Consider the following 22,781-nt stretch of genomic DNA (forward strand, 5'->3'; position numbering starts at 1 on the left):
TCAGGGGCCCAGAACTGGACTCAGGATTTGAGGTGTGGCCTCTCCAGTGCCCAGCCCAGAGGGACAATCCCTGCCCTGGTCCTGCTGCCACACTATTGCTGACACAGCCCTGGTGCCACTGCCCTTCTTGCCCACCTGGGCACACCCTGGCTCATGTTCAGCTGCTGTCACCAGCACTCCCAGGTCCTTTCCCAGTGGGCTTTCCAGCCACTCTCTCCCCAGCCTGGAGCTCTGCAGGGGGATGTTCTGACCCAAGGACAGGACTTGGCCCTTCACCTTGTTGAACCTCACATTGCTGCCTTGGCCCTTTGATCCAGCCTGTCCAGATCCCTCTGCAGAGCCTTCCTGCCCTCCAGCACATCAACACTCCCAACCCAACCCGGTGTCACAGCTGCAAACCTGCTGGGGGTGCCCTCAACCCCCTCATCACATCATTGATAAGGATATTAAACAGGGCTGGCCTCAACACTGAGCCCTGGGGAACAACCCCACTGGTGACCAGGTAATCAGGGTGAACACCAGCATCAGGAAGAAGACAGAACACTGCATGAGCTGAAGCAGCCAAGTGTCACCTCAGCATTCAGGGTTTCTGGTTTAGTCAAGTTCCCTGCAATCACCAAGCTTTTCTTTCAGGGACATGTCTTGATACCTGGGGGGTTAAATCAATCTGCCAAGTAACTCCAGGGGCTGTTCAAATCAGTGAGAGCTCTGCTTTGAGTGTGAATTTTAAGTGTTACAACAACAACAAAAAAAAAAGGCATGTCTAAGCAGGGACCTAAAATTGAACTCTTTAATCCCAAGTTCTGTGACTCCCTCCAATACAAATATTAATACCAATACAAATACCAATAACACCACAAGATAAATGGGTGAAGCCAGAACTACCACAGCAAACTTCACAGGAAAAACCCATCCTGTGAGAGGAGGGAGCTTGAGCACTGCCATGAATAGACAAGGATATTTTGGGACCAAACAGGTAGTGGGTACTGTGGAACAAAGTATGATATCACATAATGGAAAGGCTTTCGTGACACAGGCAGGAGCTTGAATTTTTGCAATGCAAATAAAAGGCTTAAAATAACAGTTTATAAAGCAGCTGAATAAGCAAGAGAGTCAGGACGGTTTTTTCTCTCATTTCCACTGGAACTGTCATTCCAGTATTTGCATATGCAACACCACTTTTAAAGAGTAAGTAGCAGTAATCTCTTGCTCCTACCAAATCCCCAGCCAGAAAAAAAATCACAGATTTAATGTAAAACCGACAACTCAGAAGTACTTGTAATTTACATTGAAGATTTTTCACTATTGCCTCTTACTCTACACTGTAATTCACAGCCTGGTTGTGAACCCTGGGCTGGTCTTCCATAAAGTCTTATCTAGGCAGGTAGTGCAAGGTGTTTACCTAACAAACTAATAAATACTTGGTTGTCATGGTTTGACCAGGATATGACTCACCTGGAACCACAGATTCCAGAGAGCAAATGGCTACAGTCCACAAAACACACAAGTGTGCTTTTTTTTGCTTGTGACATCACAACAGTCAGAGCTGCTCCTTCTAAAAGGTCAAACAAAATCAAAGGAAGCACCAAGAAAGCCCTGAAATCACAGGTCTCATTTGGAGGCCTTTATATATGATAAAGTGAAGAGGGGCCTGTCTTGCTCCCACCATCCTCTCCCTTGTTCTCTGGATTTCCCACATTAGTAGCTTTTCATGTTCAGAAAATATTTTTAAAGTGTCTGGGTTTCCATATGAACCATAAGTCAATTAATATTAGACATAAGGCAACAAATTTTAATCTTAATTGATAAAAATATCAGTACTGGAGCTTTTTGTTCCCACTGAAATACTTTGGGTTTTTTTCCAATTTAAGTGACAAAACGGAATACTTTTTTAAACCATTCAACTTGTTCTTTGGAGTGGTGAGAATAGATGGAATTCCTTGGGAAAGCTAATTGCATAATATAAATAATCATCATCCCATACCAGAAAAGAGAGAAACTGGAAAGGAGAAACAATTAGTTGCTACAACCTTGAAAACTGAAGTTTAAGAAGGGTTGTGGCTACATCCAGAGCGCTCCTGAAGTAAACTACTGAAGAATAAAGACCCCTACCCCTGCAAATTTAGATACTAAGGGAACAAATGCTAAGTGACCCTATGCTGATTGCTGAAGATGCAAATTCGGACACAAGATCACAGTTAGGAGTCCCATTGGGGACTAGTCCATGTGAAGTGCAAGCAACCACATCTCCTTAGTTCTCAAGTGCATTCTAGTCCAGGCAAGAACATTAATGAATCTAAACCAGGTGATATCAAAGTTTTAAATTATGTCAATCACATCCACAAGTTGGATTCAAAAGTGCTCTTGAAGTAGAAGATTTTGTTACCTGTCGAAGCCTCAGCCACAGGAAAATAAATAATGTTATTCAGGCTCCCAAACCACCAACCACAGGGAGAAATGCAGAAAGGGAGAAAACCAAACCCCAAACAAACAAGAAAAATCCAGCAAGTTATTCCAGCCACACCCAAATGTAAGAATACTCCAAACATCCACATATATATCAGCAGCAATAAAAGCAGAAGTCAGAAATACCAACTACAGTGAGGAACAAAAGTGAAGCTGGCAAATATAACCATTCCCTCTGGGAGAAGGGAGGGATGGGGGTCAAAAGGAATCAATAAGATAGGGAGAACAGAAATAAATTCCTGTAATACAAAAAATACTGTGGCTGTAGCTTCTTTACTCCTGCTCACAGCTAATTACTTCAGGTTAGGCCAAGTGCCCCTACAATGAAGATTTTGCCTAAAACAGATTTTTTTATGTGCTACAGGAAAGCAGAACAGGAGAACAGATAATTATGAACATTCTGCTTCAAAGGCAGCACGTGGGACTGGTCAGACAATTTCCAGCTGGTTTTGGCAGGCGGGAAAACACCTCACAAATTCCTCCCCTGCACCGTAAATGACTCCCTGCCCAGCTCTGCCCACCTCTGCACCCTGGGGCTGAGGGAAGGGCCAGGGACAGCCTGCTAGGAAAAGGCCACTTCCAGGAGGCTCAGGGAAAAAGACAAAGCAAGGAATTCTGTTCTAACACCCACTGTTTAACAACCGGCATTGTCAACAATAATAATAACAACAACAAAAAAAATCTCAGCTTGACCTGTTTTACCCAGAGTAAAATTCTGTGCGACAGTGAGGTCATGAGGTGTTGTACATACCCTAAGTAGACTTTCCAGCTCTCAGCAGCAGGTGCTCAGTACAGGATGAAACATGAAATCTGAAATAAACATTTAGAATTTATTAGGATATTTTCTTAAATAACGTCAAAGCAGTCAAATATCCAAGAAACTGATCCTCAAATAACTGATATTCTTGTTGTGAAGCCAGGATAACCTTGCTCAGGAAGGAGCTGCAGTGCACACCCTGCTTTACAAGGGCAGATTATTTAGCTGAAAGTCCTCAGGTAAAAACACACAAATAAACCCCGCAAGAAGTCCACAGAAGCCAAAAGACTAACATTTCAACTCAAAAACAGACACCTTAAAAAGCAAGTTGCCCGAAATCCTGATTCACGTTTGCATGAAAGCAAACTAAAAATTTCACAAGTTCCGTGGCTTTGTTGTTTTGAAGAAGGGGAAGCTTAAAAGGAGGATTCTGGGGTGAACCTTTAATATTGTTAATATACACTTAATGGCAACAACAACCGAGCGAGCCCTGAAAACCTGATGAGTGATTCAGAACATCAGCAGCATCCAGATCTAGAATTAGAAAGTGCTTCCCTGGGAAAAAAAAAAAAAAAAATAAAATGTGTGGGAGGAACTAGTGAAAAGCATTTATTTCCTCAGGGCATGTGCATCGCAGGGCAGCCAAGCCAGTTTTCAGATGAAGTAACAAATATATACAGATATTGCTCAACACACACGTAAGAATTCCAGAGCCAAATAATCCAGTACCTTGCTAGTTGTTTCTGTTGTTTCGCCTTTCAAACAAATATATTCTATAGGGACAGAGGCAGCACCAGGAGAAAGCCCGAGCTTACAGATTATGCACTTGAAACTGGAGTTCTAAGAACTGTTCCTGAACCTTTATTCACTTTAGCTACTCAATTTTCCCCACACACAAAGGCCACCAAAAGATTTCCACAAGAGAATCCGATGAGATAAAGCAAAGCAAAAAATTAAAATAATCTCTGCACGGTTTCTTTTAAGAGTTCATCTAAGCTATAATAAACTTTAAAAAAAAAAAAAAAAAAAAAAAAAAAAAAAAAAAAAAAAAAAAAAAAAAAAAAAAAAAAAAAAAAAAAAAAAAAAAAAAAAAAAAAAAAAAAAAAAAAAAAAAAAAAAAAAAAAAAAAAAAAAAAAAAAAGCCAAAAAACTTGAATTTCTACATGAAAGCAAAAAAAGAAAAAAAAATAAAAAAAGGAGTCACACTCACCTGAAACACACATTCATATCCTTGGGAAAAATATCACCAGAACTGCTTTTATGGTGGTACCTAAGAGGAATGGCACTGCCTCAAAATACTGATTTTATAGTTAACACAGAATCTGCTAAGTCAGACTGCTGCCCCATCCTCTCTGCCAGACTGAGTGCTAAACCACAGCTTTCCCCAGAATCACATCTGCTCCCAAGGTTTTTATGGAATTAGTCATGATTTGGGACAATTTGTGAAAACACCAAGGATTAACACAATGGGAATGATATCACGACAAGTCCTTTATGGAAAGGGAAATTGCTCATAAGACTATTTCTCGGCTTGAGAAACCCGTGCAGTTACTGATTGAACTAAAGATGTTTTCTGATAAGGCAAAAGCTACTTTTAATTTCCAAGGCCAATAGTAATGATCTGTCCCTGCTCCGGGAAGTCACGTCATTAACGCCCTTAAAGCATTTGTTCAAATAATGGTGTGTGTAATACCAGGGGACTTACACACAACATCCAAAATGCACCGGGCACAAATAATAGAAAAATATTATTTTAATTGCTGAGGCATCAATAATGCAAACACTTACAGGCATGCTAAATTTTCCACACAAGTTATCCCCACCGATTTTCAATAGAACCACCCATGTGTGTAAAATTCAGTGTACAAATGCATGGCACTGTGATTTGATTTGATGTTGGATGGCAACCCCAGAGGACAGATAAAGGGCCTCTGCTTTGCTCATTAGAGAGTAACACAGAGATGATCCAAACACAGGACCATTTCATCTCCCTTTTACACCAACAGCCCTTGCCAAGGCACACCTTCCCAATGTTTGTTTTCACAGGTTACTGACTGATTTTCTTCTTTATCAGTTCCTTAGGAAGCAAGTGGTGACAAGAACTCTCCCATCCTCAGCTCAAGTTCGACCAGTTGTTAACACTTCTTAAAAAAAATAAGAATTAGTCTCATTCTAATGGGGATAAATCCTGAAAGCTTCTAAAGTGGTCAGAAGGAGAAAAAACATAAACAATTGTTTGGGTTAAAGTATTGAGCTTAATTCAACTTTTTGTAAAAAAAAAAATAAAATAAAATATATATATATCACAGAATTTTTTTTTAAGTAAAAACCCCCCAATACATCTGCTGGAGGTGGGGGGGGGAGGGAAGAAAAGGAGAGGAGGGGGATTTTTCACAGCTTTTGTAATTTCTTTACCTTTCTCCACATAAGGATGGTTTTCAGTAAGGTCACAGTATTTACATGTTAAATCTAATACTTCTTTTTTTTAACTATTCAATTTGAAATTGGCTCTAAGCACCTGTTTGATGCAGTTTGATTTGGTTCCTTATCTTGTCCTATTTCAGTTAAAAGACAAAGCTTCTTATCTGGAGATCTAAATGTCCACATACAAGGCCTGAAATTTTTTAAGTTTTGCCCTCCAGTATCATTCTCTTCCCTCTCCAGTTTGCCTTCTTCACCAAGCACACCACTGAGCCATAAGTTAATGTCAACTATCCGAAAGTAAAAATCTTAAAATACCTTCTAGGCATGGAGCTCATTCCTCAGCTTCCTTAGGCTTTATTTCAGCTACCTTTAAAGCTCCTCAGTCATGCTTTTCAAGAATATTTGCCCCCTTCACTCTTTTCTCATCACTACATTAATTTAGTCTTCACAAATTCTTCTCTCCCAGATCCTCCTCTCCATGTCAACACAGAAATTCTTACAAAGAATTCAATGTAAATTCTTACACCTCAATCCTTACAAAGCTGGACTACTAAAGGCTGACACTATTTGTTGCTCTTCCCTCTCCTAATTCTGATTCGCAGCAACAAAGCAAATAAAGAATTTTATGCAATGCAACATTTTTATCCTTATTTTATCCTTTTTATCTGGGTCTCTAATGATGCCCCTTTGGCACCACAGCAAGTCACAAGAAAACCCCACAAAGATCACAGTAGATAGGAATGAACAGAAACAACGACTGGGCACAAGTAATATTTTCTTTAGCAGAGATGAGACATTTATAACTAAGTTATCTACAATGCTATTATTCCTGTTAGCTATGCTCTCCTATATCCTGCACAAACAACTGAATCCAGTGAACTCTGGCAGTCACGGAGCAACCACGAACTTAAATATGTATCAGGGAATTGTACAGTGGTCATTGGGAATTATTCTCCAGCCACCTGTTTTAAAGAGGCAGGGAAGATCTAAGCTTTAATTTCTTAAGAAGATAGCAAGTGAAGCATCTCACGGGTCTTTTGAGAAAACGTAGTCTGGATGAACATATATATTTAGGACACAAGGAAATGGGATGAAGCTGCATTAGGGGGAGTTCAGATTGGACATCAGGAAAAGGTTCTTTACAGAGGGGGTGGTCACTCACTGGAACAGGCTCCCCAGGGAAGTGGTCATGGCCCCAAGCCCTAGCTGGATTCAATAATCCTTATGGGTCCCTTCCAGCTTGAGATGTTCTCTGATTCCATGTACACACACAGCTCCTCCACATCCCAAACGTGGGACACGGACCTGCCCGGAGCACTTTCAGCAGCAGCACCAAAAACACACCCGTGCCAAAGAGTAACAACCCACAGCCCTGGGTACAATCTGTTACCAAAGGACCTCTGGCCTGCAGGAAAAGCCCCAGAACTGCCACTGAATTCTAGACCAAACCAAAAGCAAGCTTAGCACAGACAAGGTGCTGTGAAGATTCAGTAATCTTGTTTCAGGATAACTGGTACACAAGTACTGACTTCATCTTATCATTGCTTAGTGGCCTGGACAGCTGAAGAACACAGTCCATAAAGTAGAATTTGGTACAGACTCACTGGACTCGAACATAAATTCTAAGCATGTCACCCCAAAACACACCCATACGGCCACCATCAGCTGCACCACCAGTAGTCCTGCAGAACCTTTTAATCAGGTGGTTGTAACTTAACTAGGGAAAGAAAGGCAAACCTCAGTAAGATCTCAGTTCTGTATCACACTAAAAACACACACAAAAAGTCCATACTTACTCTCACCTCCCATTCATAAAACCCATGACACAAATCTGCTATGGAGACCTGGGTTTAACAGCGTAGAACATGAGTTCCACATAACACTCAAAACTGCTGTAACACAGACTCAGTCCAAAAAACTATCATATTTCCAGCGACAGCTGTGCATTAAGCACTCACATTATATGCACATGAGCACTGCTCTCCCCCTCCCCACTTCATTTTGACTGTGCTCCAAATCCTTTCTCAAACTCACCCCTTTCATCCTGTCTTTCCAAAACTGACCTGGGCTCAGCCACCCACAAGGTCTTGCTTTGTTTTACTCCTTCTAACAACTTCAAGAGTGAGGTATCATAAAGGGAATGTGCTTTATGTACATTTATTTTCACAACTCGCTGCAGCCCTCACCCTCTCTGTACTTCCACTCTCTGATCTCTCCCTTGGTATAACATGACCCGTGTTCTACTCCCACTTGAGAACGCTGGGGTTCACTATCTATTTCAGCAGAGTTAACAAAGGCTTTTGAAAGAAAGAACTTCAATGCAATCCCCATTCACCTCCAAAAAGCAACACAGATAAATCCATTACAGAATTTCACAATTTGTTTCCTAGGAAGGGAAGCTCGTCTCGACACTCTCCACACATCGTGGAACAGTTTAAAGGTTTTGTTTGCCTTCAGGAGAAGAAAAAGCTGATTCAGTTGTAAAATGAAGCCAACGATACACACTCCTGTCTTGAAGGATTCCCTCTCCTCCTCTGATGAAAGGACAGAAAGGCATAAAACTGGCTGCTGAAAGCCCTGGAACAGCGTGAGAGGAGCAGTTCTGGCGTCACACAAAGGAACTCCCCCCTTCTGCCGAGGCTGAACCAGCAGGGGTTTTGTAGCCTGGGACACACCAAAACTTCTGCTTCATTTAAACCTCCGATTACTCACGTGTGCTGCACACCCTCTTCTTCCAAAGGGGCCTAATCTTCCGAAGAAACTCACCTGGTTGTTTAATAAATTCACATAGGTAACAAATTTCCATCAACAAGAGAATACAATCCAGAGTCCCAAAGCTCCATTTCTTATACAAATGAAACACTGACACGAACTCCAGGCAGGAAACGGAACAGAAGTATATTCTGTGATACATCCCACTCCTTCTTTTGATTCCATTCTTTGACTAAGTCTTATGGAGGTTCCTACCGATATTTTTGCTTCCATCCACAACCCAAGACATAGAAGTTTAACATTCACAAAGTCTAACATTCACAAAGTGTTCAAGAAGAGACCATGCCAGAATAATCCCACTGATAAACACATGCCATACACTTCCCCCCCCGCTTCTCTTATAAACTTTAATCCTTGAACTGCATCATCAAAATACATGGGTAAAATAAAAAGAATATTATTCACTTATGGAACTGGATTGATTTTTCCTGATAACCACTGATTAATTAATATGTCTAAAACAATTTCCGTACATAAGCACTTAGGAATGCAATAACACTGAAATCCTCCTCCTTGAAGGAGATCCACCCCTGTGACCAGTCAAAATCCCACAATTTACAAAGAACTTAACAAGAAATCCACATAAAACTGAAATTATTAGACTATCCTGATAACAAGAGTTAATATCCAGTCTGACTAGGTGTTCCTATACCTGATTAAACAGAATTTACAAATTACAACAGAGGCTTCCCTTTGCCTCCACACCACACAGGGGGTTTTCTTAAACCATGTTTAGTTCCCCAGACCACACAAACAGCTTACAAAAGTTCAGACACGTTCAGACACCGATTCTCAGCTTCACCTTTTAGCTTAATGGTTCCTTGAAAACTCAGGTGCAGCACTTAAGTGTTAGTTCCAGCAGCTTCTACTGCAATTTTTTTTTTTTTAAACATAGTGATTAAAAAGCTGCCAGCTCCATGCATTTACTCATCCATAAGGATCACCTCAAAGGCAGGCTGCTTCACTGGTACTGGTTGCCAGCAGCAGCTGGACCAGGTACAGCCAGCCACGATTACCACATTTTGTCTCCATACACATTTCCACTAAAGATTACTTAATTCTCTTTCCCAATCTCAGCAGTGACTTACTCCTTCCGTGACAAAATGCCGAGAAACAAACCTTAAAACTGACTTACTTTAAAACAGATTAAACTGAGTTATGATTAAGAGGAAGCATAGCCATCAAAACATCAAAATGCAAATTATCATATTGAAGAGCTAAAGACTGACAGAAGAAGAAAGTATAGAGTCACTGGAAGGTCCTATTATTCTGAAAACAAAGCTTAGTTTATTAATATTTAATAATATATAGTCATTAAGGGCATTACCAAAAGGAATAAGAGAAGTCATCCTAAGGCCACTTTATTAACTTACTTGCAGAGTTTACAATTCTTGCACATTTTCTTCTAGCAAAATTGTAAGGTTATGACAAAATAGCAACTAAGCTAATTGTCCTAATATCAGTAACGAGGTCATAATTCTGTTTTCCAAGCCATGTCCAGGTTACATCTGCATCTACAGAAAAACATGACAGTTTCATTTACAGAAAAGTTCTTCTCTGCGTGACCTTTACAGCCCTCCACAAAACAAAAACAAGCTGCTTTGCCTACAACAGATTCACATCAAAGCTGCACAATCTCAGGCAAAAGCTGCCAAGATAACAGAGGACATGGTTGCAGGAGCTCAGAGAAAACTCTCAGTTGCTGGGGATGCTGTCAACTACCTTTTGATTATCACCACAGACCTGGAAATAACAACCCCACATTCTTTACCTGCTCACATCACTAAGATCAGTGGAGAGAACTTCAGAGGTCACCTTGTCAAGCTGCCACTCCTGATGCAGGAATAAACAGCAGGAATAAACAGCATTCCCTTCCTGACAGATGTCCAGTTTGTTCTTACAGACTGTCAGGGACAAGTCCCTTCTCTAATCTACAATGGTTTGTTATTCTTAGCATTACAAGTCTTGCTCCCTAAGTAAAGTAACCAAGTCTTCAGTCCTATTATTTAAATCAACTAATTCTCATTTTAGTCCCCTTAATCCTTTATCTTCTTTATTCTTATAGTAGCCTAATGCATGTGAATAACTTAAAGACCACAAAGAGATAAGAACACCTCAATTTGTTCAATTCTTGGGTGTCATATTCTTAGGCATCTTCTGCTACTGAAAGCATCCAAAAAGAGGAAAACCCTTCCTTGATGCCCCAAGCTCAACACGGAATTCTAACTAAATCCTACCAGTACTGAATTCAGCAGAACAACTCCCTGAAGTATTTACCCCCTTGCTACATCACAGCAGAGGACTTCTTTTTCTGCCCCAGCAGAACAAGGTTAACCACTAACTGAGCACCCATCAATCAGTAACCTGCACACCCCAGTCCACTCAGCCCTTGTACGACTTCAAAGGCACGTTTTGAGCAGACATTTGAACAACAAAATTCAAAACCCACTAAACGGGAGGAACAGAGCTGAACAAGTACAGAAAACAGCCAGCTTTGTGATTTATACAAACTGAAGTGGAAATGACAAGATAATTAATAAACCAATTGAAATCTAGAAGCCTCTAGGATATAGTGCTTAAGCCTGAAATAGAAAATGAGAGCTGATAAAAATTCAGAATTACTTCTTTAGCCATTAATTAACAGCGTTCCCATAATGGAGCTGTTAACACCAGAGTAAGAACTGAAAGTGTAATTTGTAACATTTGCAAAGAGCTTCACTAAGAGCGAGAGACCAGCACATGTCAGCAGCGTGTGAGGGCTGCCAATGGAAAACGAGTTGAAAATGTAACAATATTAAATAGTGTTCAATACAATTAAAAATGGAATTTAAGAGATTAAACCCCTCCAACTTGAGGTTTATTACCTGGGACTTACATTTTTCTATACATGTTATCAACCTTTTTTTCTACTCTACCTGTAAAAAAAAAAAGCCTTTTATTTAGCAAATGCAGTTCTGAGCGAGGCATCATGAGCACAATGACCACGTGCATTAACTTGGCCATGCCAAGGCTCATTCCAAGCAGTGAGATGGCACCTTAAATTAACAACTCAGATCCAACATCATGGTTTCTGCTTCTCCTTGTGATGGGCACTTGAAACCCCCTTCCCAGAAAGCACTTCAGAACCGGCACGTGCCCCTGTGCCAGGGTTCACTGTCCTCATTTTAAAGGGGAATAAAAACCAGCACAGCAGCTGAATTAGTTCTGCCACCAAAAAGGAAAAGGAGAAGCCACCGAAGAAATAGAAACAAAATTCTCGTCTCAACTTCCGATATTGTGGTTGTCTCAGTGTTCCCCATCTCTCTGCACCACTGGCTGACCAAACCCGTGCTATCAGGCATGAAAGGGCCTGGGCAGTGGCAAAAACACAAGAATACCTCCATCAGGCTCTGGAACTTGCAGGGGGAAAAGGGGGAAGAATAAATAGAAAATTAAAGCGTGAAGTTCATCTCTTCACACAAAGTTAGTTCCAACAGCTAACAGCGAAAGTACCTGTCATACATTACTTTTGTGTGCTGCTGTCTAGAGTGTAAAGCCCATTCTGAACCTCTGCCTTTAAACAGCTTCCACTACAGAAAAGCAGCAGTAAAGCAGCAAAGAGGATAAAGGAGGAGACTGCTAAAACCTGAGGAACACACAGGCATAAAAGAACCACAAGAGCATTCAGCCACCAGCAAAAAGAATTTCTGCTTGAGAAGTGTATTAGAAACAGCAGGGGAAAAAAAAAACTGGTAAACAACTTGGTTGGTTAACCAAAAATAAAAAGGAACTGTACTCTTTTAAACACTAACTTTTTCTTCTTTCTGTATTAACCTTTACTTGAAAAAAAGTGAGCAATAAAAATTCCAGTATTCTAAAACGGAACAGAGACAATTTTCCCCTCAAAGGACAGGAAGATTAGAACTGCCTCGTTCAAAAAAAATGGAAATCAGGAAGCGATACCTACGTGCAAATAAGAAAATGGGGATAGATTTTATGTTTTCATGCTATCTTCCACAGAAAAAGAATTTAAAAGATTGCCTAAAATCAGTAAGAGGAAATTCTCTTTTGAAGATCACAGAATTTCTGAATCTCAAAGCTACAGAGTATTACTGAGAACAAACTTGCCTCAGCGTTCACACTGAACATAAAACCTACAAAAGACAGGATGAAACAGGTATTGATTGATGTAAATCTCCACCACTGGGTGTAACTCAGACATTGGGATTTATAAGTCTCTCACCAGTACCTTCAATAACAGTAATGTTGAAGGCACTGCTAGGAAATTATTTATCAAATGCTGATGGAGCAGAAACCTCACTGGCTACTGTACATCCCATGGATTGTATCAGTAAACACTCCATGCAGTGTTAAAGGCCTGGGAAAAGAAGTAGGTACCTGCATTCACAGCTGCAAAATATATCATTTAACTCATTTTGAGCTGCTGCTAAACCAGACCTCTGGTACCCCCCTGCAACCCCATTATTTGCAGCAAGAAAACAGGACAGAGCAGCAGCTCCTCCTTCTCCTATTGAGAAAAAAAAAAATTAAAATAAAAAAAAAAATCATCTGCTGCTTCGAATCCTTCCCAGGAGCTTCAGTGGGACTAAAGGAAAACTTATCTCCGCCTTCCAAAGACACTTTAGAGGTTCCGCTGGTTCGCTCCCTCTGCCCTCCCCCAAACCAAAATAAAACAAAAGCAGGAATTGCACATTTTCATGTGTGGGTAAACAATGCAAGGCCCGGGGTTGGCAGCAGGAAGCAGGAGCAGCTCAGAGTCAGCAGAGCCCTCTGACCTCCATCTCCCCGTCCCGGCTCTGGGAACCCCCTCAGCCACTTCGACCTCTGCAAAGGCAACAAGTGCCTCGTGCAGGGACTCCTGACACACACCCTGGCTAAATGCTTCCAAAATTTATTGCTCAGTGTACCTGGCACCACAGCACTGGCACAGAACGTGCCACGTCCCACTGCTGTCTGCAGGACACTGATGCCCACGTTTTCCTTGTTCATTTTTGGGCAAAAGGAAGGAAATTAGTCCAGGGTCTCAAAATGAGTTAAATTACAGTTCCATGGGCAGGGAAAGGGTCTAGATTAATCTTGAGGATTAACTCTAAACTGACCTATATTACATTCTCGCAAGTTGGAAGCCTGAAGCAAAAAAGAAACAGAGTTGGGAGTTGAGTGTTTGTCAGGTCCCCTTCCCAGAGGGAAAACAAAAAGTAACGCTTCCATGCAATAACAAGCTCACAAAAGCTACTTGAATGTCTTCCTTATGCCCCTTCTGCACTGAACACGACAAAAAAGGGCAGAGAGAAGGTGAGGGAAAAAGTCTTGAAGTTATAGGGGACAAAGGAAATCCAGTCCAGGAGAGTTTTACCAGCTCAGCCACGGAGCGCTGCAGAGCTGAAGGAAATTTAAATGCCCCCAAAATTCACACTAATGCCAGTGAGTCAGATGTTCTCTAACAAAGCCTGTTGCCTTCAGCATTTGTTATTTACATCTTCCGCTCCGATTTTCACTTGACACAAGTTGCATCCAAACATTATAAATCAGATTTCAGAAACTGTTCTCCAGTTTCATCCTAACTGACGACCCACTGACACCACCACTGATCTGCATCTCCACATTTCGAGCACCATCAGAGCCAGAGAGCATCAGTTTCTGTGCTTCTCCTGCCACCTCTGACGTGCTGAAAGGTGCATGAACTGCTAAAATTTGCAAGGGGATGTTTGGAAAGCTCCCACACACCTGGGTAGTCACAGCTGTCTCTCGTGTGTCTGCTTTAAATACAAAGCCAGAAAAATCAGACCAAGCCGCCTGGAGTTTTTTGTGCTTTTGGTTGTTTGATTATTTTTGTGATTTGCATTTTTGGTTTTTTGTTTGTTTGTTTTAATAAAAGACCTAACACTCAGTCTGCCCAAATACAAGACTTGCATCCCAGTATCAGGAACACTTAATGCTGAACAAACAGCAAACTCCTATCTTAGGAAGCCTGCACGGTGGAAAGAACACAAGTTGCAAAAGAATGGGATAGGGAAAATAAAAATATAAGCCTACAATTCCAAACCTGCAGGTTTTTAAGCTGTTCAGTCCTGAAACAGCCACTTTCTTTAACAGTTTTTTTTGATTAGCCATTAACCATTGCCTCAAAATAGAGAGCAGGACATGAGCAACAAGAGCTTTCAGAAAGATCTACCTGATCATCTCCATTGAAGTTCTTCCTCTCCTACACCAGAAAAACCTATTAAAAAACCAGAGTTACTCAGATATCAGGTTTTCCACTTAATTTCCCTTTCTTTCAGCTTTATGTTTTTGTTACAGACACCATAAACCACACTCATGGAACGCTGTGGTAGAACACACTGGATTTCCAAGGCTCCTAAGTGGCAGCCTATATACAAACCAAGAGACACACTTGAAATTGCTAACAATTTACAAACTCTAATCTTGCATTGATCTGCATCCTGTTCTGGGGGCTTTTTTCCCCTAAACATTTACAATAAAAAAGACAGCTTTTAGCACACAACTATCCTGCAGAAGTTACTATTCAGGAAGACAAGAACCACTTTAGCTCAGGTGCTAAAAAAATGCGTTCAAAACTGACTTTTGGAGTGTTCCTATACCATTTCTGCTCTCTTTCAAAATACAAGAGCTCAAAGTCATACAGTAAGGGTTTGTTTGCTGCAGTTTTTAAAATCCTGACCTCTAATTAAAACCTTCCCAAGAAATTAAGTCAGTATGTCCACGCTTTCAATGGCACTTGAAACTTCAGAAACTGCACTGACACAAGATAAGAGGAAACACACATTTAGTCTGGAAACCACATCTGATGGAGCCAAACGTCAGTCAAACTTCCCTGACAGCTCTCCCAAATGAGGACTCAAGAAGCTTTCTGGTAAGAAGTAAATAAATCCCATGTTTGCACTGCTACCATCCCAGAGTGGCAGCTGTGGCACAAGGAAACAAATGTGGAAGATGAATTCCAGCGGAAGAGTGTCCTTTTTAAATACCTTCAGCCCATTTAGTGAAATTTAACGGATCGAGAACACAGAGATACACTTTTTGCAATAGTCTGCATCAAATGTAAAGGTACAAATGTTCAATTTAAGACAAAAAAAATACTATTTGTGTCTTGTATGGGTTTATATAGATTTAACAGCAAAATTACAACTTATTAATAGTTACCAGCATTCTTCAAAACTGCACTTTGAGAAGACAAAGTTCTCTTATAGTGAAAAGAACTTTTCTCTAAATCAATAAATATATAAAATGAATGGGAATAGCCTGTTACTATCAATCTTATATCAAAATAAAGAACATACTGCTACACACAGCAATGCCTACCAGGGGAAGACAAACATGCTCGTTTTGTTATACAAATGGCAAGAAATAAAAATCTTATTGATTCTTGAGCTACCCTCTTGCTGACAAAAACCCCTACCACATTTATAGATGCATTCAAAAACAGAAGACAACCTCCTGACCCATCAAAGCCACCTGTTTTACTACCTAATCTCTAAAAAGCACTCCTGCTTTTCTCTCCTGTCATCCCCCAAAATATCTGTCAGCTCGGTGGAGCTCACAAAACCAAGATCCCCCATTCATTAGTCATCATGTGGTGAACAATTGTATTACCAAAAATAAGCCCTTTCCACAACACATAACATGCTCTGGAGCAGAGATACCAGATCACATCACCAGATACCCAGAAGTCAAAACCATTTTTAATGCTCTTTCAGCAAATTACACATTCAAGACACAGGAGTGCCATTCTAAGAATATCCCCTTCTGGATGAAGTATTCCAATATATTACTAGTTGATTGCTGTGTCACTACGTATACTTAGTACCTTTAATAACATCCAAGGCTGAGGCCAAACAAAGCTTAGAGCTTCTGGCAAATAAGCACGATGTCATTTTCCTTTTCATGTGTACATTTTAACCTTCCTGAAAAATAAAAGGTCAACCAACACAAACATCAATCCCAGCCATGTTCTACAAAAACTGCATTTAAGACATAAAAGCACAAAAGACAAATTAATCTCAGAACTCTTTTTCTCTCGTTGAATTGCCTGCTGAGTTTACAGTCCAGTTTACAGTCCCCTCCTTCTTTGGGGTTTTTTTTTTTTGTTTGTTTGTTCTATTAACAGGACACCTGATTTTAGGTCCATGAAATTTACTGCCTGGATCGATTTCAAAGGTACACACACACACATTCTGTACAGAATCTCAGCCACAAAATTTGACTCGAGAACTCCAAGGGCTGTGGTCCCCATCCCAAATCACACCACACAGGCAAAGGTGTTCCAACAAAGACTGGAAGTAGGATAACAACCTGATTTCAGGGGGCAACAAAAAATGGGCCAGGTGGAAAAAGGAAGTGGTGGAATTTTGGACAACGTCAGTGAGATAACAAACTGTTCCAAATAACTATATAACTTCTACTACTTCTGGCCCCAATCCAGTTGTGCTCTTGACCTTACTCAGGTTTAAAGGAACCAGAGACGATAAAGGCAGATTAGCTTCGAGGAATGTGGGACTTTCCCAATTAATACAGTGGAAATAATAAAAAAAAAAAAACCTAAACAACAAAAGGCCAAAGGAGTGTGGATTTTAAAGGGACACTGCAATACCACATCACTTTTAAGCTAACCTTTACATTAAATAATTCAATATGAATCTCCAAGTGTTTCTCCTTTCAAGTGAACTTTTTATTCCATGCATTTACAACAGCACTGTATCTCACCCCAGCGAAATTGCCAAAAACTGAGCTGCAGGCTGATGCTGCTCCAATGCCAGGGCCTGCAGGATACACTCAGCACTGGAATAGGATTGACTGCAAGCCAGCTAACACAGAAACGATACAGGGAACAGTGCTTCAGCCAGCAAACAACAACAAAAAAGAACAGGAAATCAAAGAGAAAAGACTCCCCCTTGTTCCAAAAAAGCATCATCTGAGTACAGGAGGTCTGGGGAGAGAATGGATGTGAGAACTGGCAATGTACAGCACATGCTTCAGAATTAGTCGCGGGGATTTGAGCAGAACGATCCCCTGTTACAGCTGCGGGAGTGCAGTTCTCACTGTACTCCAAAAATCAGGTTTACAACCGCATAAAGAAAAAAATATCAGATTTCTCCAAGAAGTGCAAAGGCTCCTCCATCTGACCCAACTTGTGTGTCACCACCGGGTCGCCCAAAAGCCACGCTGAGGGAGCGCTTGCTCCCGTTCCCCGCTCCAGACGCCGGGGGCTGTGCCCGGGTTAAGGGCTGGGGACCAAAGCGCTGCCCCCGATTGCCTTCCCCGATCACACCGTCCCAGTGAGAGCAGCAAGAGGGCAAACAAAAAATAAACCTCCATACATCTTAAAAAAAAAAAAAAAAAAAATCAACAAAACACCAAACCCTAAAAAGAAGGAACCTCAACCACTTCCCCTGCGCTCCCACCCCGGCTCCGAGAGGCAGCCGCGGATTTACGCGCCCGCCTGGGGAGGGGAAGGGGCAAAGCCCGGCACAGCCCGGCTCCGGCAGCGAGGGGACACCTCCTCCTCCTCCTCCCTTCCCTTTGTTTACTTTGCGGACCGTCCCGCTCCACCTCGCCGCCTCCCGACACATCCGGTGGGACCGGCCGGGAATGCGGGGCGGGCAGGGCGGAGGGGGCGGCCGGGTCCCCCCCGGGAGGGGGACGGGGCAGGCGGGGCACCGATGACCTCTCCCCGCAGCCTCCTCCTCCTCTCCCATCCCCTTCCCAGCCTGCCCTTCCCGAGCGAGGGAAGCGGCTCTGCCCGGAGACCCCCCCAGCCCACCCTCCTGCGCCCCGGTGTCCGCGGCGGCCCCTCCCCGGGGACACGGGAACGGGCGGCACCGGGGACAACCTTCCCTCGCCTGCGGAGCCGCCGCCGCTCCACGAGCCCGGGTGGGTGTGGGGGGTAGACAAGGAAGGAGCCGCCGCTGCCCCCGCTGCGCCCCCTCCCCGCGATGCGAAACTGGGGCCGCTCCGCCCGCGCCCTCCCCGGGCAGCCCCCGCCGCCCACACTCACCGCGCTGCGGGCACGGCCGCCTCCGGGGCCGCGGCCAGGAGCAGGAGCGGCAGCGGAGGAGGAGCAGGAGCAGAAGGCTCCGGAGGGTCTGCGCGGGCAGTGCCGCCTCCCTCCCTCCTTCCCTCCCTCCCTCCTTCCCGGTCTCCCCGCCCTCCCGGCGCGCTGCACCATGGGATGCGCCGCGGCCCCCCCACAACATGGCCGCGGGAGGGGCACGGTGCCGCCCCTCAGGGAGCGGGCGAGGGAGAGGTCCCGTCTTCCCTTCCCCACTCGCGGCTCTGCTCTCACCTGCTCCCTCCTTCCCTCCCTTCCTCCTTCCCTCTCTCCCTCCTTCCCTCTCTCCCCGAGGCAGCGCGGATCCTGGCGGAATCTGGCGGATTCGCTCGGGAAGAGGCGAAGTTTAACCCCTCGCCCTCGCTCGGTGGCACCGGCTGGCACAGCGGTTCTCTTGTTGCGACACTGGGATGTTCCAGTTGAGGAGTTTCCCTCGCTGGAGACATTCCAGGACCGTCTGGACACGATCCTGTGCCTTGTGCTCCGGGGTGACCCTGCTGGAGCAGGGGAGTTGGACCAGATGACCCGCTGTGGTCCCTTCCAGCCTGACCCATTCCGGGATTCTGTGACTTCAGACTTAGCTTATACCTGACGACCAATGATCGCTCAAACTTTGTGCTCATGTTTAAGTAAATTTTCCTCGAAAGAAAATGTCACAGAGTCACGGAATGAGTCGGGTTGGAAGGCACCACAGTGGGTCCAACAGGGTCACCCCAGAGCACACGGCACAGGATTGCGTCCAGTCGGTTCTGGAATATCTCCAGTAAGGGAAACTCCACACCTTCTCTGGGCAACCTGTCCAGTGCTCTGTCCCTGCACAGTAGGGTAAAGAAGTTCTTCCCGATACTCAGGTGGAACTTCCTGGGCATGAGTTTCTGCCCGTTGCCTTTTGTCCTGTTGCTGAGCTCCCCCGAGCAGAGCCTGGTCCATCCTCTGCCCCCTCCCTGCAGACACTCACAGACATGGGGGAGGTCCCCTCTCAGTCGTCTCTTCCTGGGACTGAACAGCCCCAGTTCCCTCAGCCTTTCCTCATGAGAGAGATGCTCCAGTCCTTTAATCATATTTAGTTGCCCTCCACTGGACCTGCTTCAGGAGCTCCACATCTCTCTGGTGCTGAGGAGCCCAGAACTGGACACGGTGTTCCAGGTGAAATTTGGGGGTTGTCCTCTTTTCCCAGGCAACCAGCAACAGGACAAGAGGAAATGGCCTCAAACTGCACCAGGGAAGGTTCAGGTTGGACATCAGGAAGAATTTCTTCACGGAAAGGGTTGTCAAGCATTGGAAGGAGCTGCCCAGGGAACTGGTTGGAGTCACCATTCCTGGATGTATTCAAGAAATGACTGGATGTGGCACTTAGTGCTGTGGTTTAGTTGTCAAGGTGGTGATCAGTCACAAGCTGGACTCGATGATCTTAGAGGTCTTTTCCAACCTGAATGAGCCTGTGATTCTGTGAAACAACCATTTGAAATGTCTCAGTCTATCACTTACTTCTTTCTAGAGGTAGCTGAACTTGGATTTTGTTCTCCTGAGACCAGGAGATCTTCTCAAGCCCCCGGCTGCTGGAGCTTGGATGGATCCTGAACCTCCACCTCTGGAAGTTACAGGGTGTCTGGGAACTGGAGGGACCCACCAGGATCATAAAGTCCAGCTCCTGGACTGCATCTTGCTTTGGTTTAAGCCTATCTGCAGCTGAGCCTACAGGGCTGCCTTAGGGTTGATGGAGAATTAGTCAATATAATCAGTGGCATTTGGGATGTGATTTCACTGATCAAACATGGGCAGTTTACTTCAGGGTAACCAAACCACACTCCTAAACTTGCCTATGTTTATAAGTTTTCCAGGCACTATAAAGAAACTCAAGGTAGAGATGCAGAACAAGCAGGGACCTGGACTGCGAATACAGTTTTTCAGTTGGATCCCACCTAAAATCCCCCAAGCCCCTACAGGAGCGAATCCATTAGGTAAGCTCTGGATGGGATGCAAATGCATTAAGCCCCATGTAAAAATCATTCCTAGAAACTCTCTTTTAAACAGCAGTACAGTATTCCCATCAATCCTTTACAGAAATGCTGGGCCATTAGAGGAGGGTCCTCCAACCAGCAGGCTGTTGGATATCCTGGAGACAGGATAGAAAATACACCCTACCCTTTCTACTGAAGCTGGACCACTGTGCAGAAAGGAAGGAAGGAAGGAAGGAAGGAAGAATGATTTCAGTTATTTTATAATTATTGGTCTTGAGATCACTATTGATGCTCCTGCCAGAAAAGATAGAAATGTGCTAATTAAAATTACTGATGACAGAAAGTTGGGAGACATCAATAAAGAGGATGGTAACACACAGGAAAAATCAAATGCTCTTGAGGACTGGGATAGCAAAAATGGAAGGAAATGCATGAGTAAAACAGGAGTCTGTGCTCTGATTAATATACAGGGAAGGGGTGGTATAAATACTGGAAATACAGAATAAATAGAGAAAGTAGATGGGAAAATGGAGTTTCATCAGCGGGGAATTGCATTAAATGACCCTTCCCAGCATTTGATCCCAGTCACTGCTCATTTCTCCTCTGTCTCAGCCTTCATCCAAAGATGTTGAAGTGCTGTAGCCTCTGAGCGAAGCCTCTTGTGAAGAAGATAGTTGTTCCCATTTTTCACACTGGAGGGCTGAGACATTATTTGAGTTGCCAAATTCACACGTTATCCAGTGGATGAACAGGCCTCCTCTCCAGAGCTGTGTCCTACACGTTCAGGAGGGCAGCAGTACCTCCTTTGTGCTGTGCACAGTCTGTCCTATTGATATGATATGCAGCTTTACTAAACTTCCTTCATTTAGGTGGCTTTTCAGATGTCCTTTCTTTAATAAATAGTTATTATTGATGTGTTCGTACTCTGCAGTTTCTCTGGGCAACATCACCGTACCAATTCTCTCCACTTTACAGGTGGAAAAGCTCTTCAGAGATATGTGGGTGATTTATGGAGGAGACAGAATAAAGCCAGAGCAATGGTAGAGCTGCGAATCTGATCCTTAAATTCTGTTCTGCCTTTTATTTTTACAAAATTTGCATATGGGAAAGAAGGATGCTGCCTGAACTCCCTGGAATTCAGCTTTCCCACTGGTTTTAATGGGATGAGAGCAAGCCCAGAATAATCTATCAAAATGATGGTTTGTAGCAATTCCTGAAAAGTCTCTGTTTCAGGTCTTGGTGACAATTTCTTGTTGGTTTCTTGTTTCTTTCTTTTTTTTCATCAGCTAAATGCTTGTAAAAGCAGAAACCTTCAGCAACACACTGATAAAAGTGCTGTTGAATCTTTCTCATGGTACGGAATGCAATTTTTAGTCAAATATAGAGAAAGTTCCATAAAAGCTGATGATTTGAGCACTCAGCTGGGAGAGGGGAGCTGTGGTGACGTCCAGTGAAAAGTTACTTGATAATCCAAAGTGTTCATTTCAGCAGGAAGTCAGGAGGCACGAGCAGGATGATTGTCACGGCTTCTGTAAGGACTATGAGGCATCCACATACAAATCTCTGCCCTCCTTCCCCGCCTCCAACTTCAGGAACTCATCCAAACTAACGAGAAAGGCACTTGCAGTAGCTCCTCCATCCGTCCATCCATCCTACTTATTGAGAATCCAGGGAATCACTCTCTGATTACCCCTATTTTTCTCAATTAACTAAGGGAAAGGTTTGGTAATTAACCTAAATCTTTACACAGCTAAGCTTTTATAAGTTGTGACTTGCTCCTTTGTCTTCCAAGATTCCTCTTTTCTTCCGATTCCTGAGAACTCGTGCAGAAAAGTAAAATAATTTTCTTGCCTGCCCTGTCTACCCAGAGGTTGTTGGTAGGTGGAAAAGACAACTATGCCCTCGAACTTATTAGGGAATGATTAATATTGAGGTAAGACATCCAGTATAATACTGGGGGTATTATTTGTGCAGTCCATGCCGTTACCTCATTTAATTTACAGTGATTATTAAACTTGGGCTGCACTGGTATAAACAAAAAGGTAGGAAATTTCATTACAGTGTGGCATGTATTGTCTTTCCTTTTATTAAGTGCTTAGAACTGGGGGTAATGGCTCTGAAGACATCAAGTCTTTTCCGCTGTTTGGGAGCACAGCTGCAGTCAGGCATCCTCCCCTCTTCTGCAGGATGGGAAATATTCATTAAAGCAACCAGAACGAGCAGGTAGCTCTGAACTGCAGGGCTATTTCAAGCTGTGCTGATGAAATGCAGGGGGATTTGGGAAAATTTAAAAAAAAAAAAAAAAAAAAAAAAAAAAAAAAAAAAAAAAAAA

At 43.2% G+C, this 22,781-nt stretch overlaps 1 protein-coding gene across 1 annotated transcript in view; it reads right to left on the reverse strand.

Annotated features, from left to right (window-relative positions):
- Nucleotides 1-18,561, reverse strand: part of PTK2 (protein tyrosine kinase 2) — a 188,318-nt gene extending 169,757 nt beyond the window's left edge. The window contains exons 1-2 of the mRNA XM_027892225.1: nt 18,435-18,561; nt 3,218-3,276 (exon numbers count right to left, since the gene is read on the reverse strand). The gene's annotated coding sequence lies outside the window, so the exon portion shown is untranslated. The remainder of the gene's footprint in view (nt 1-3,217; nt 3,277-18,434) is intronic.
- Between the last annotated feature and the right edge of the window lie 4,220 nt (nt 18,562-22,781).

This window comes from Empidonax traillii, unplaced genomic scaffold (assembly GCF_003031625.1).
Source record: "Empidonax traillii isolate 1590-97213 ecotype Southwest subspecies unplaced genomic scaffold, ASM303162v1 scaffold342:size1861417, whole genome shotgun sequence".
NCBI classification, from domain to species: Eukaryota; Metazoa; Chordata; class Aves; order Passeriformes; family Tyrannidae; genus Empidonax; species Empidonax traillii.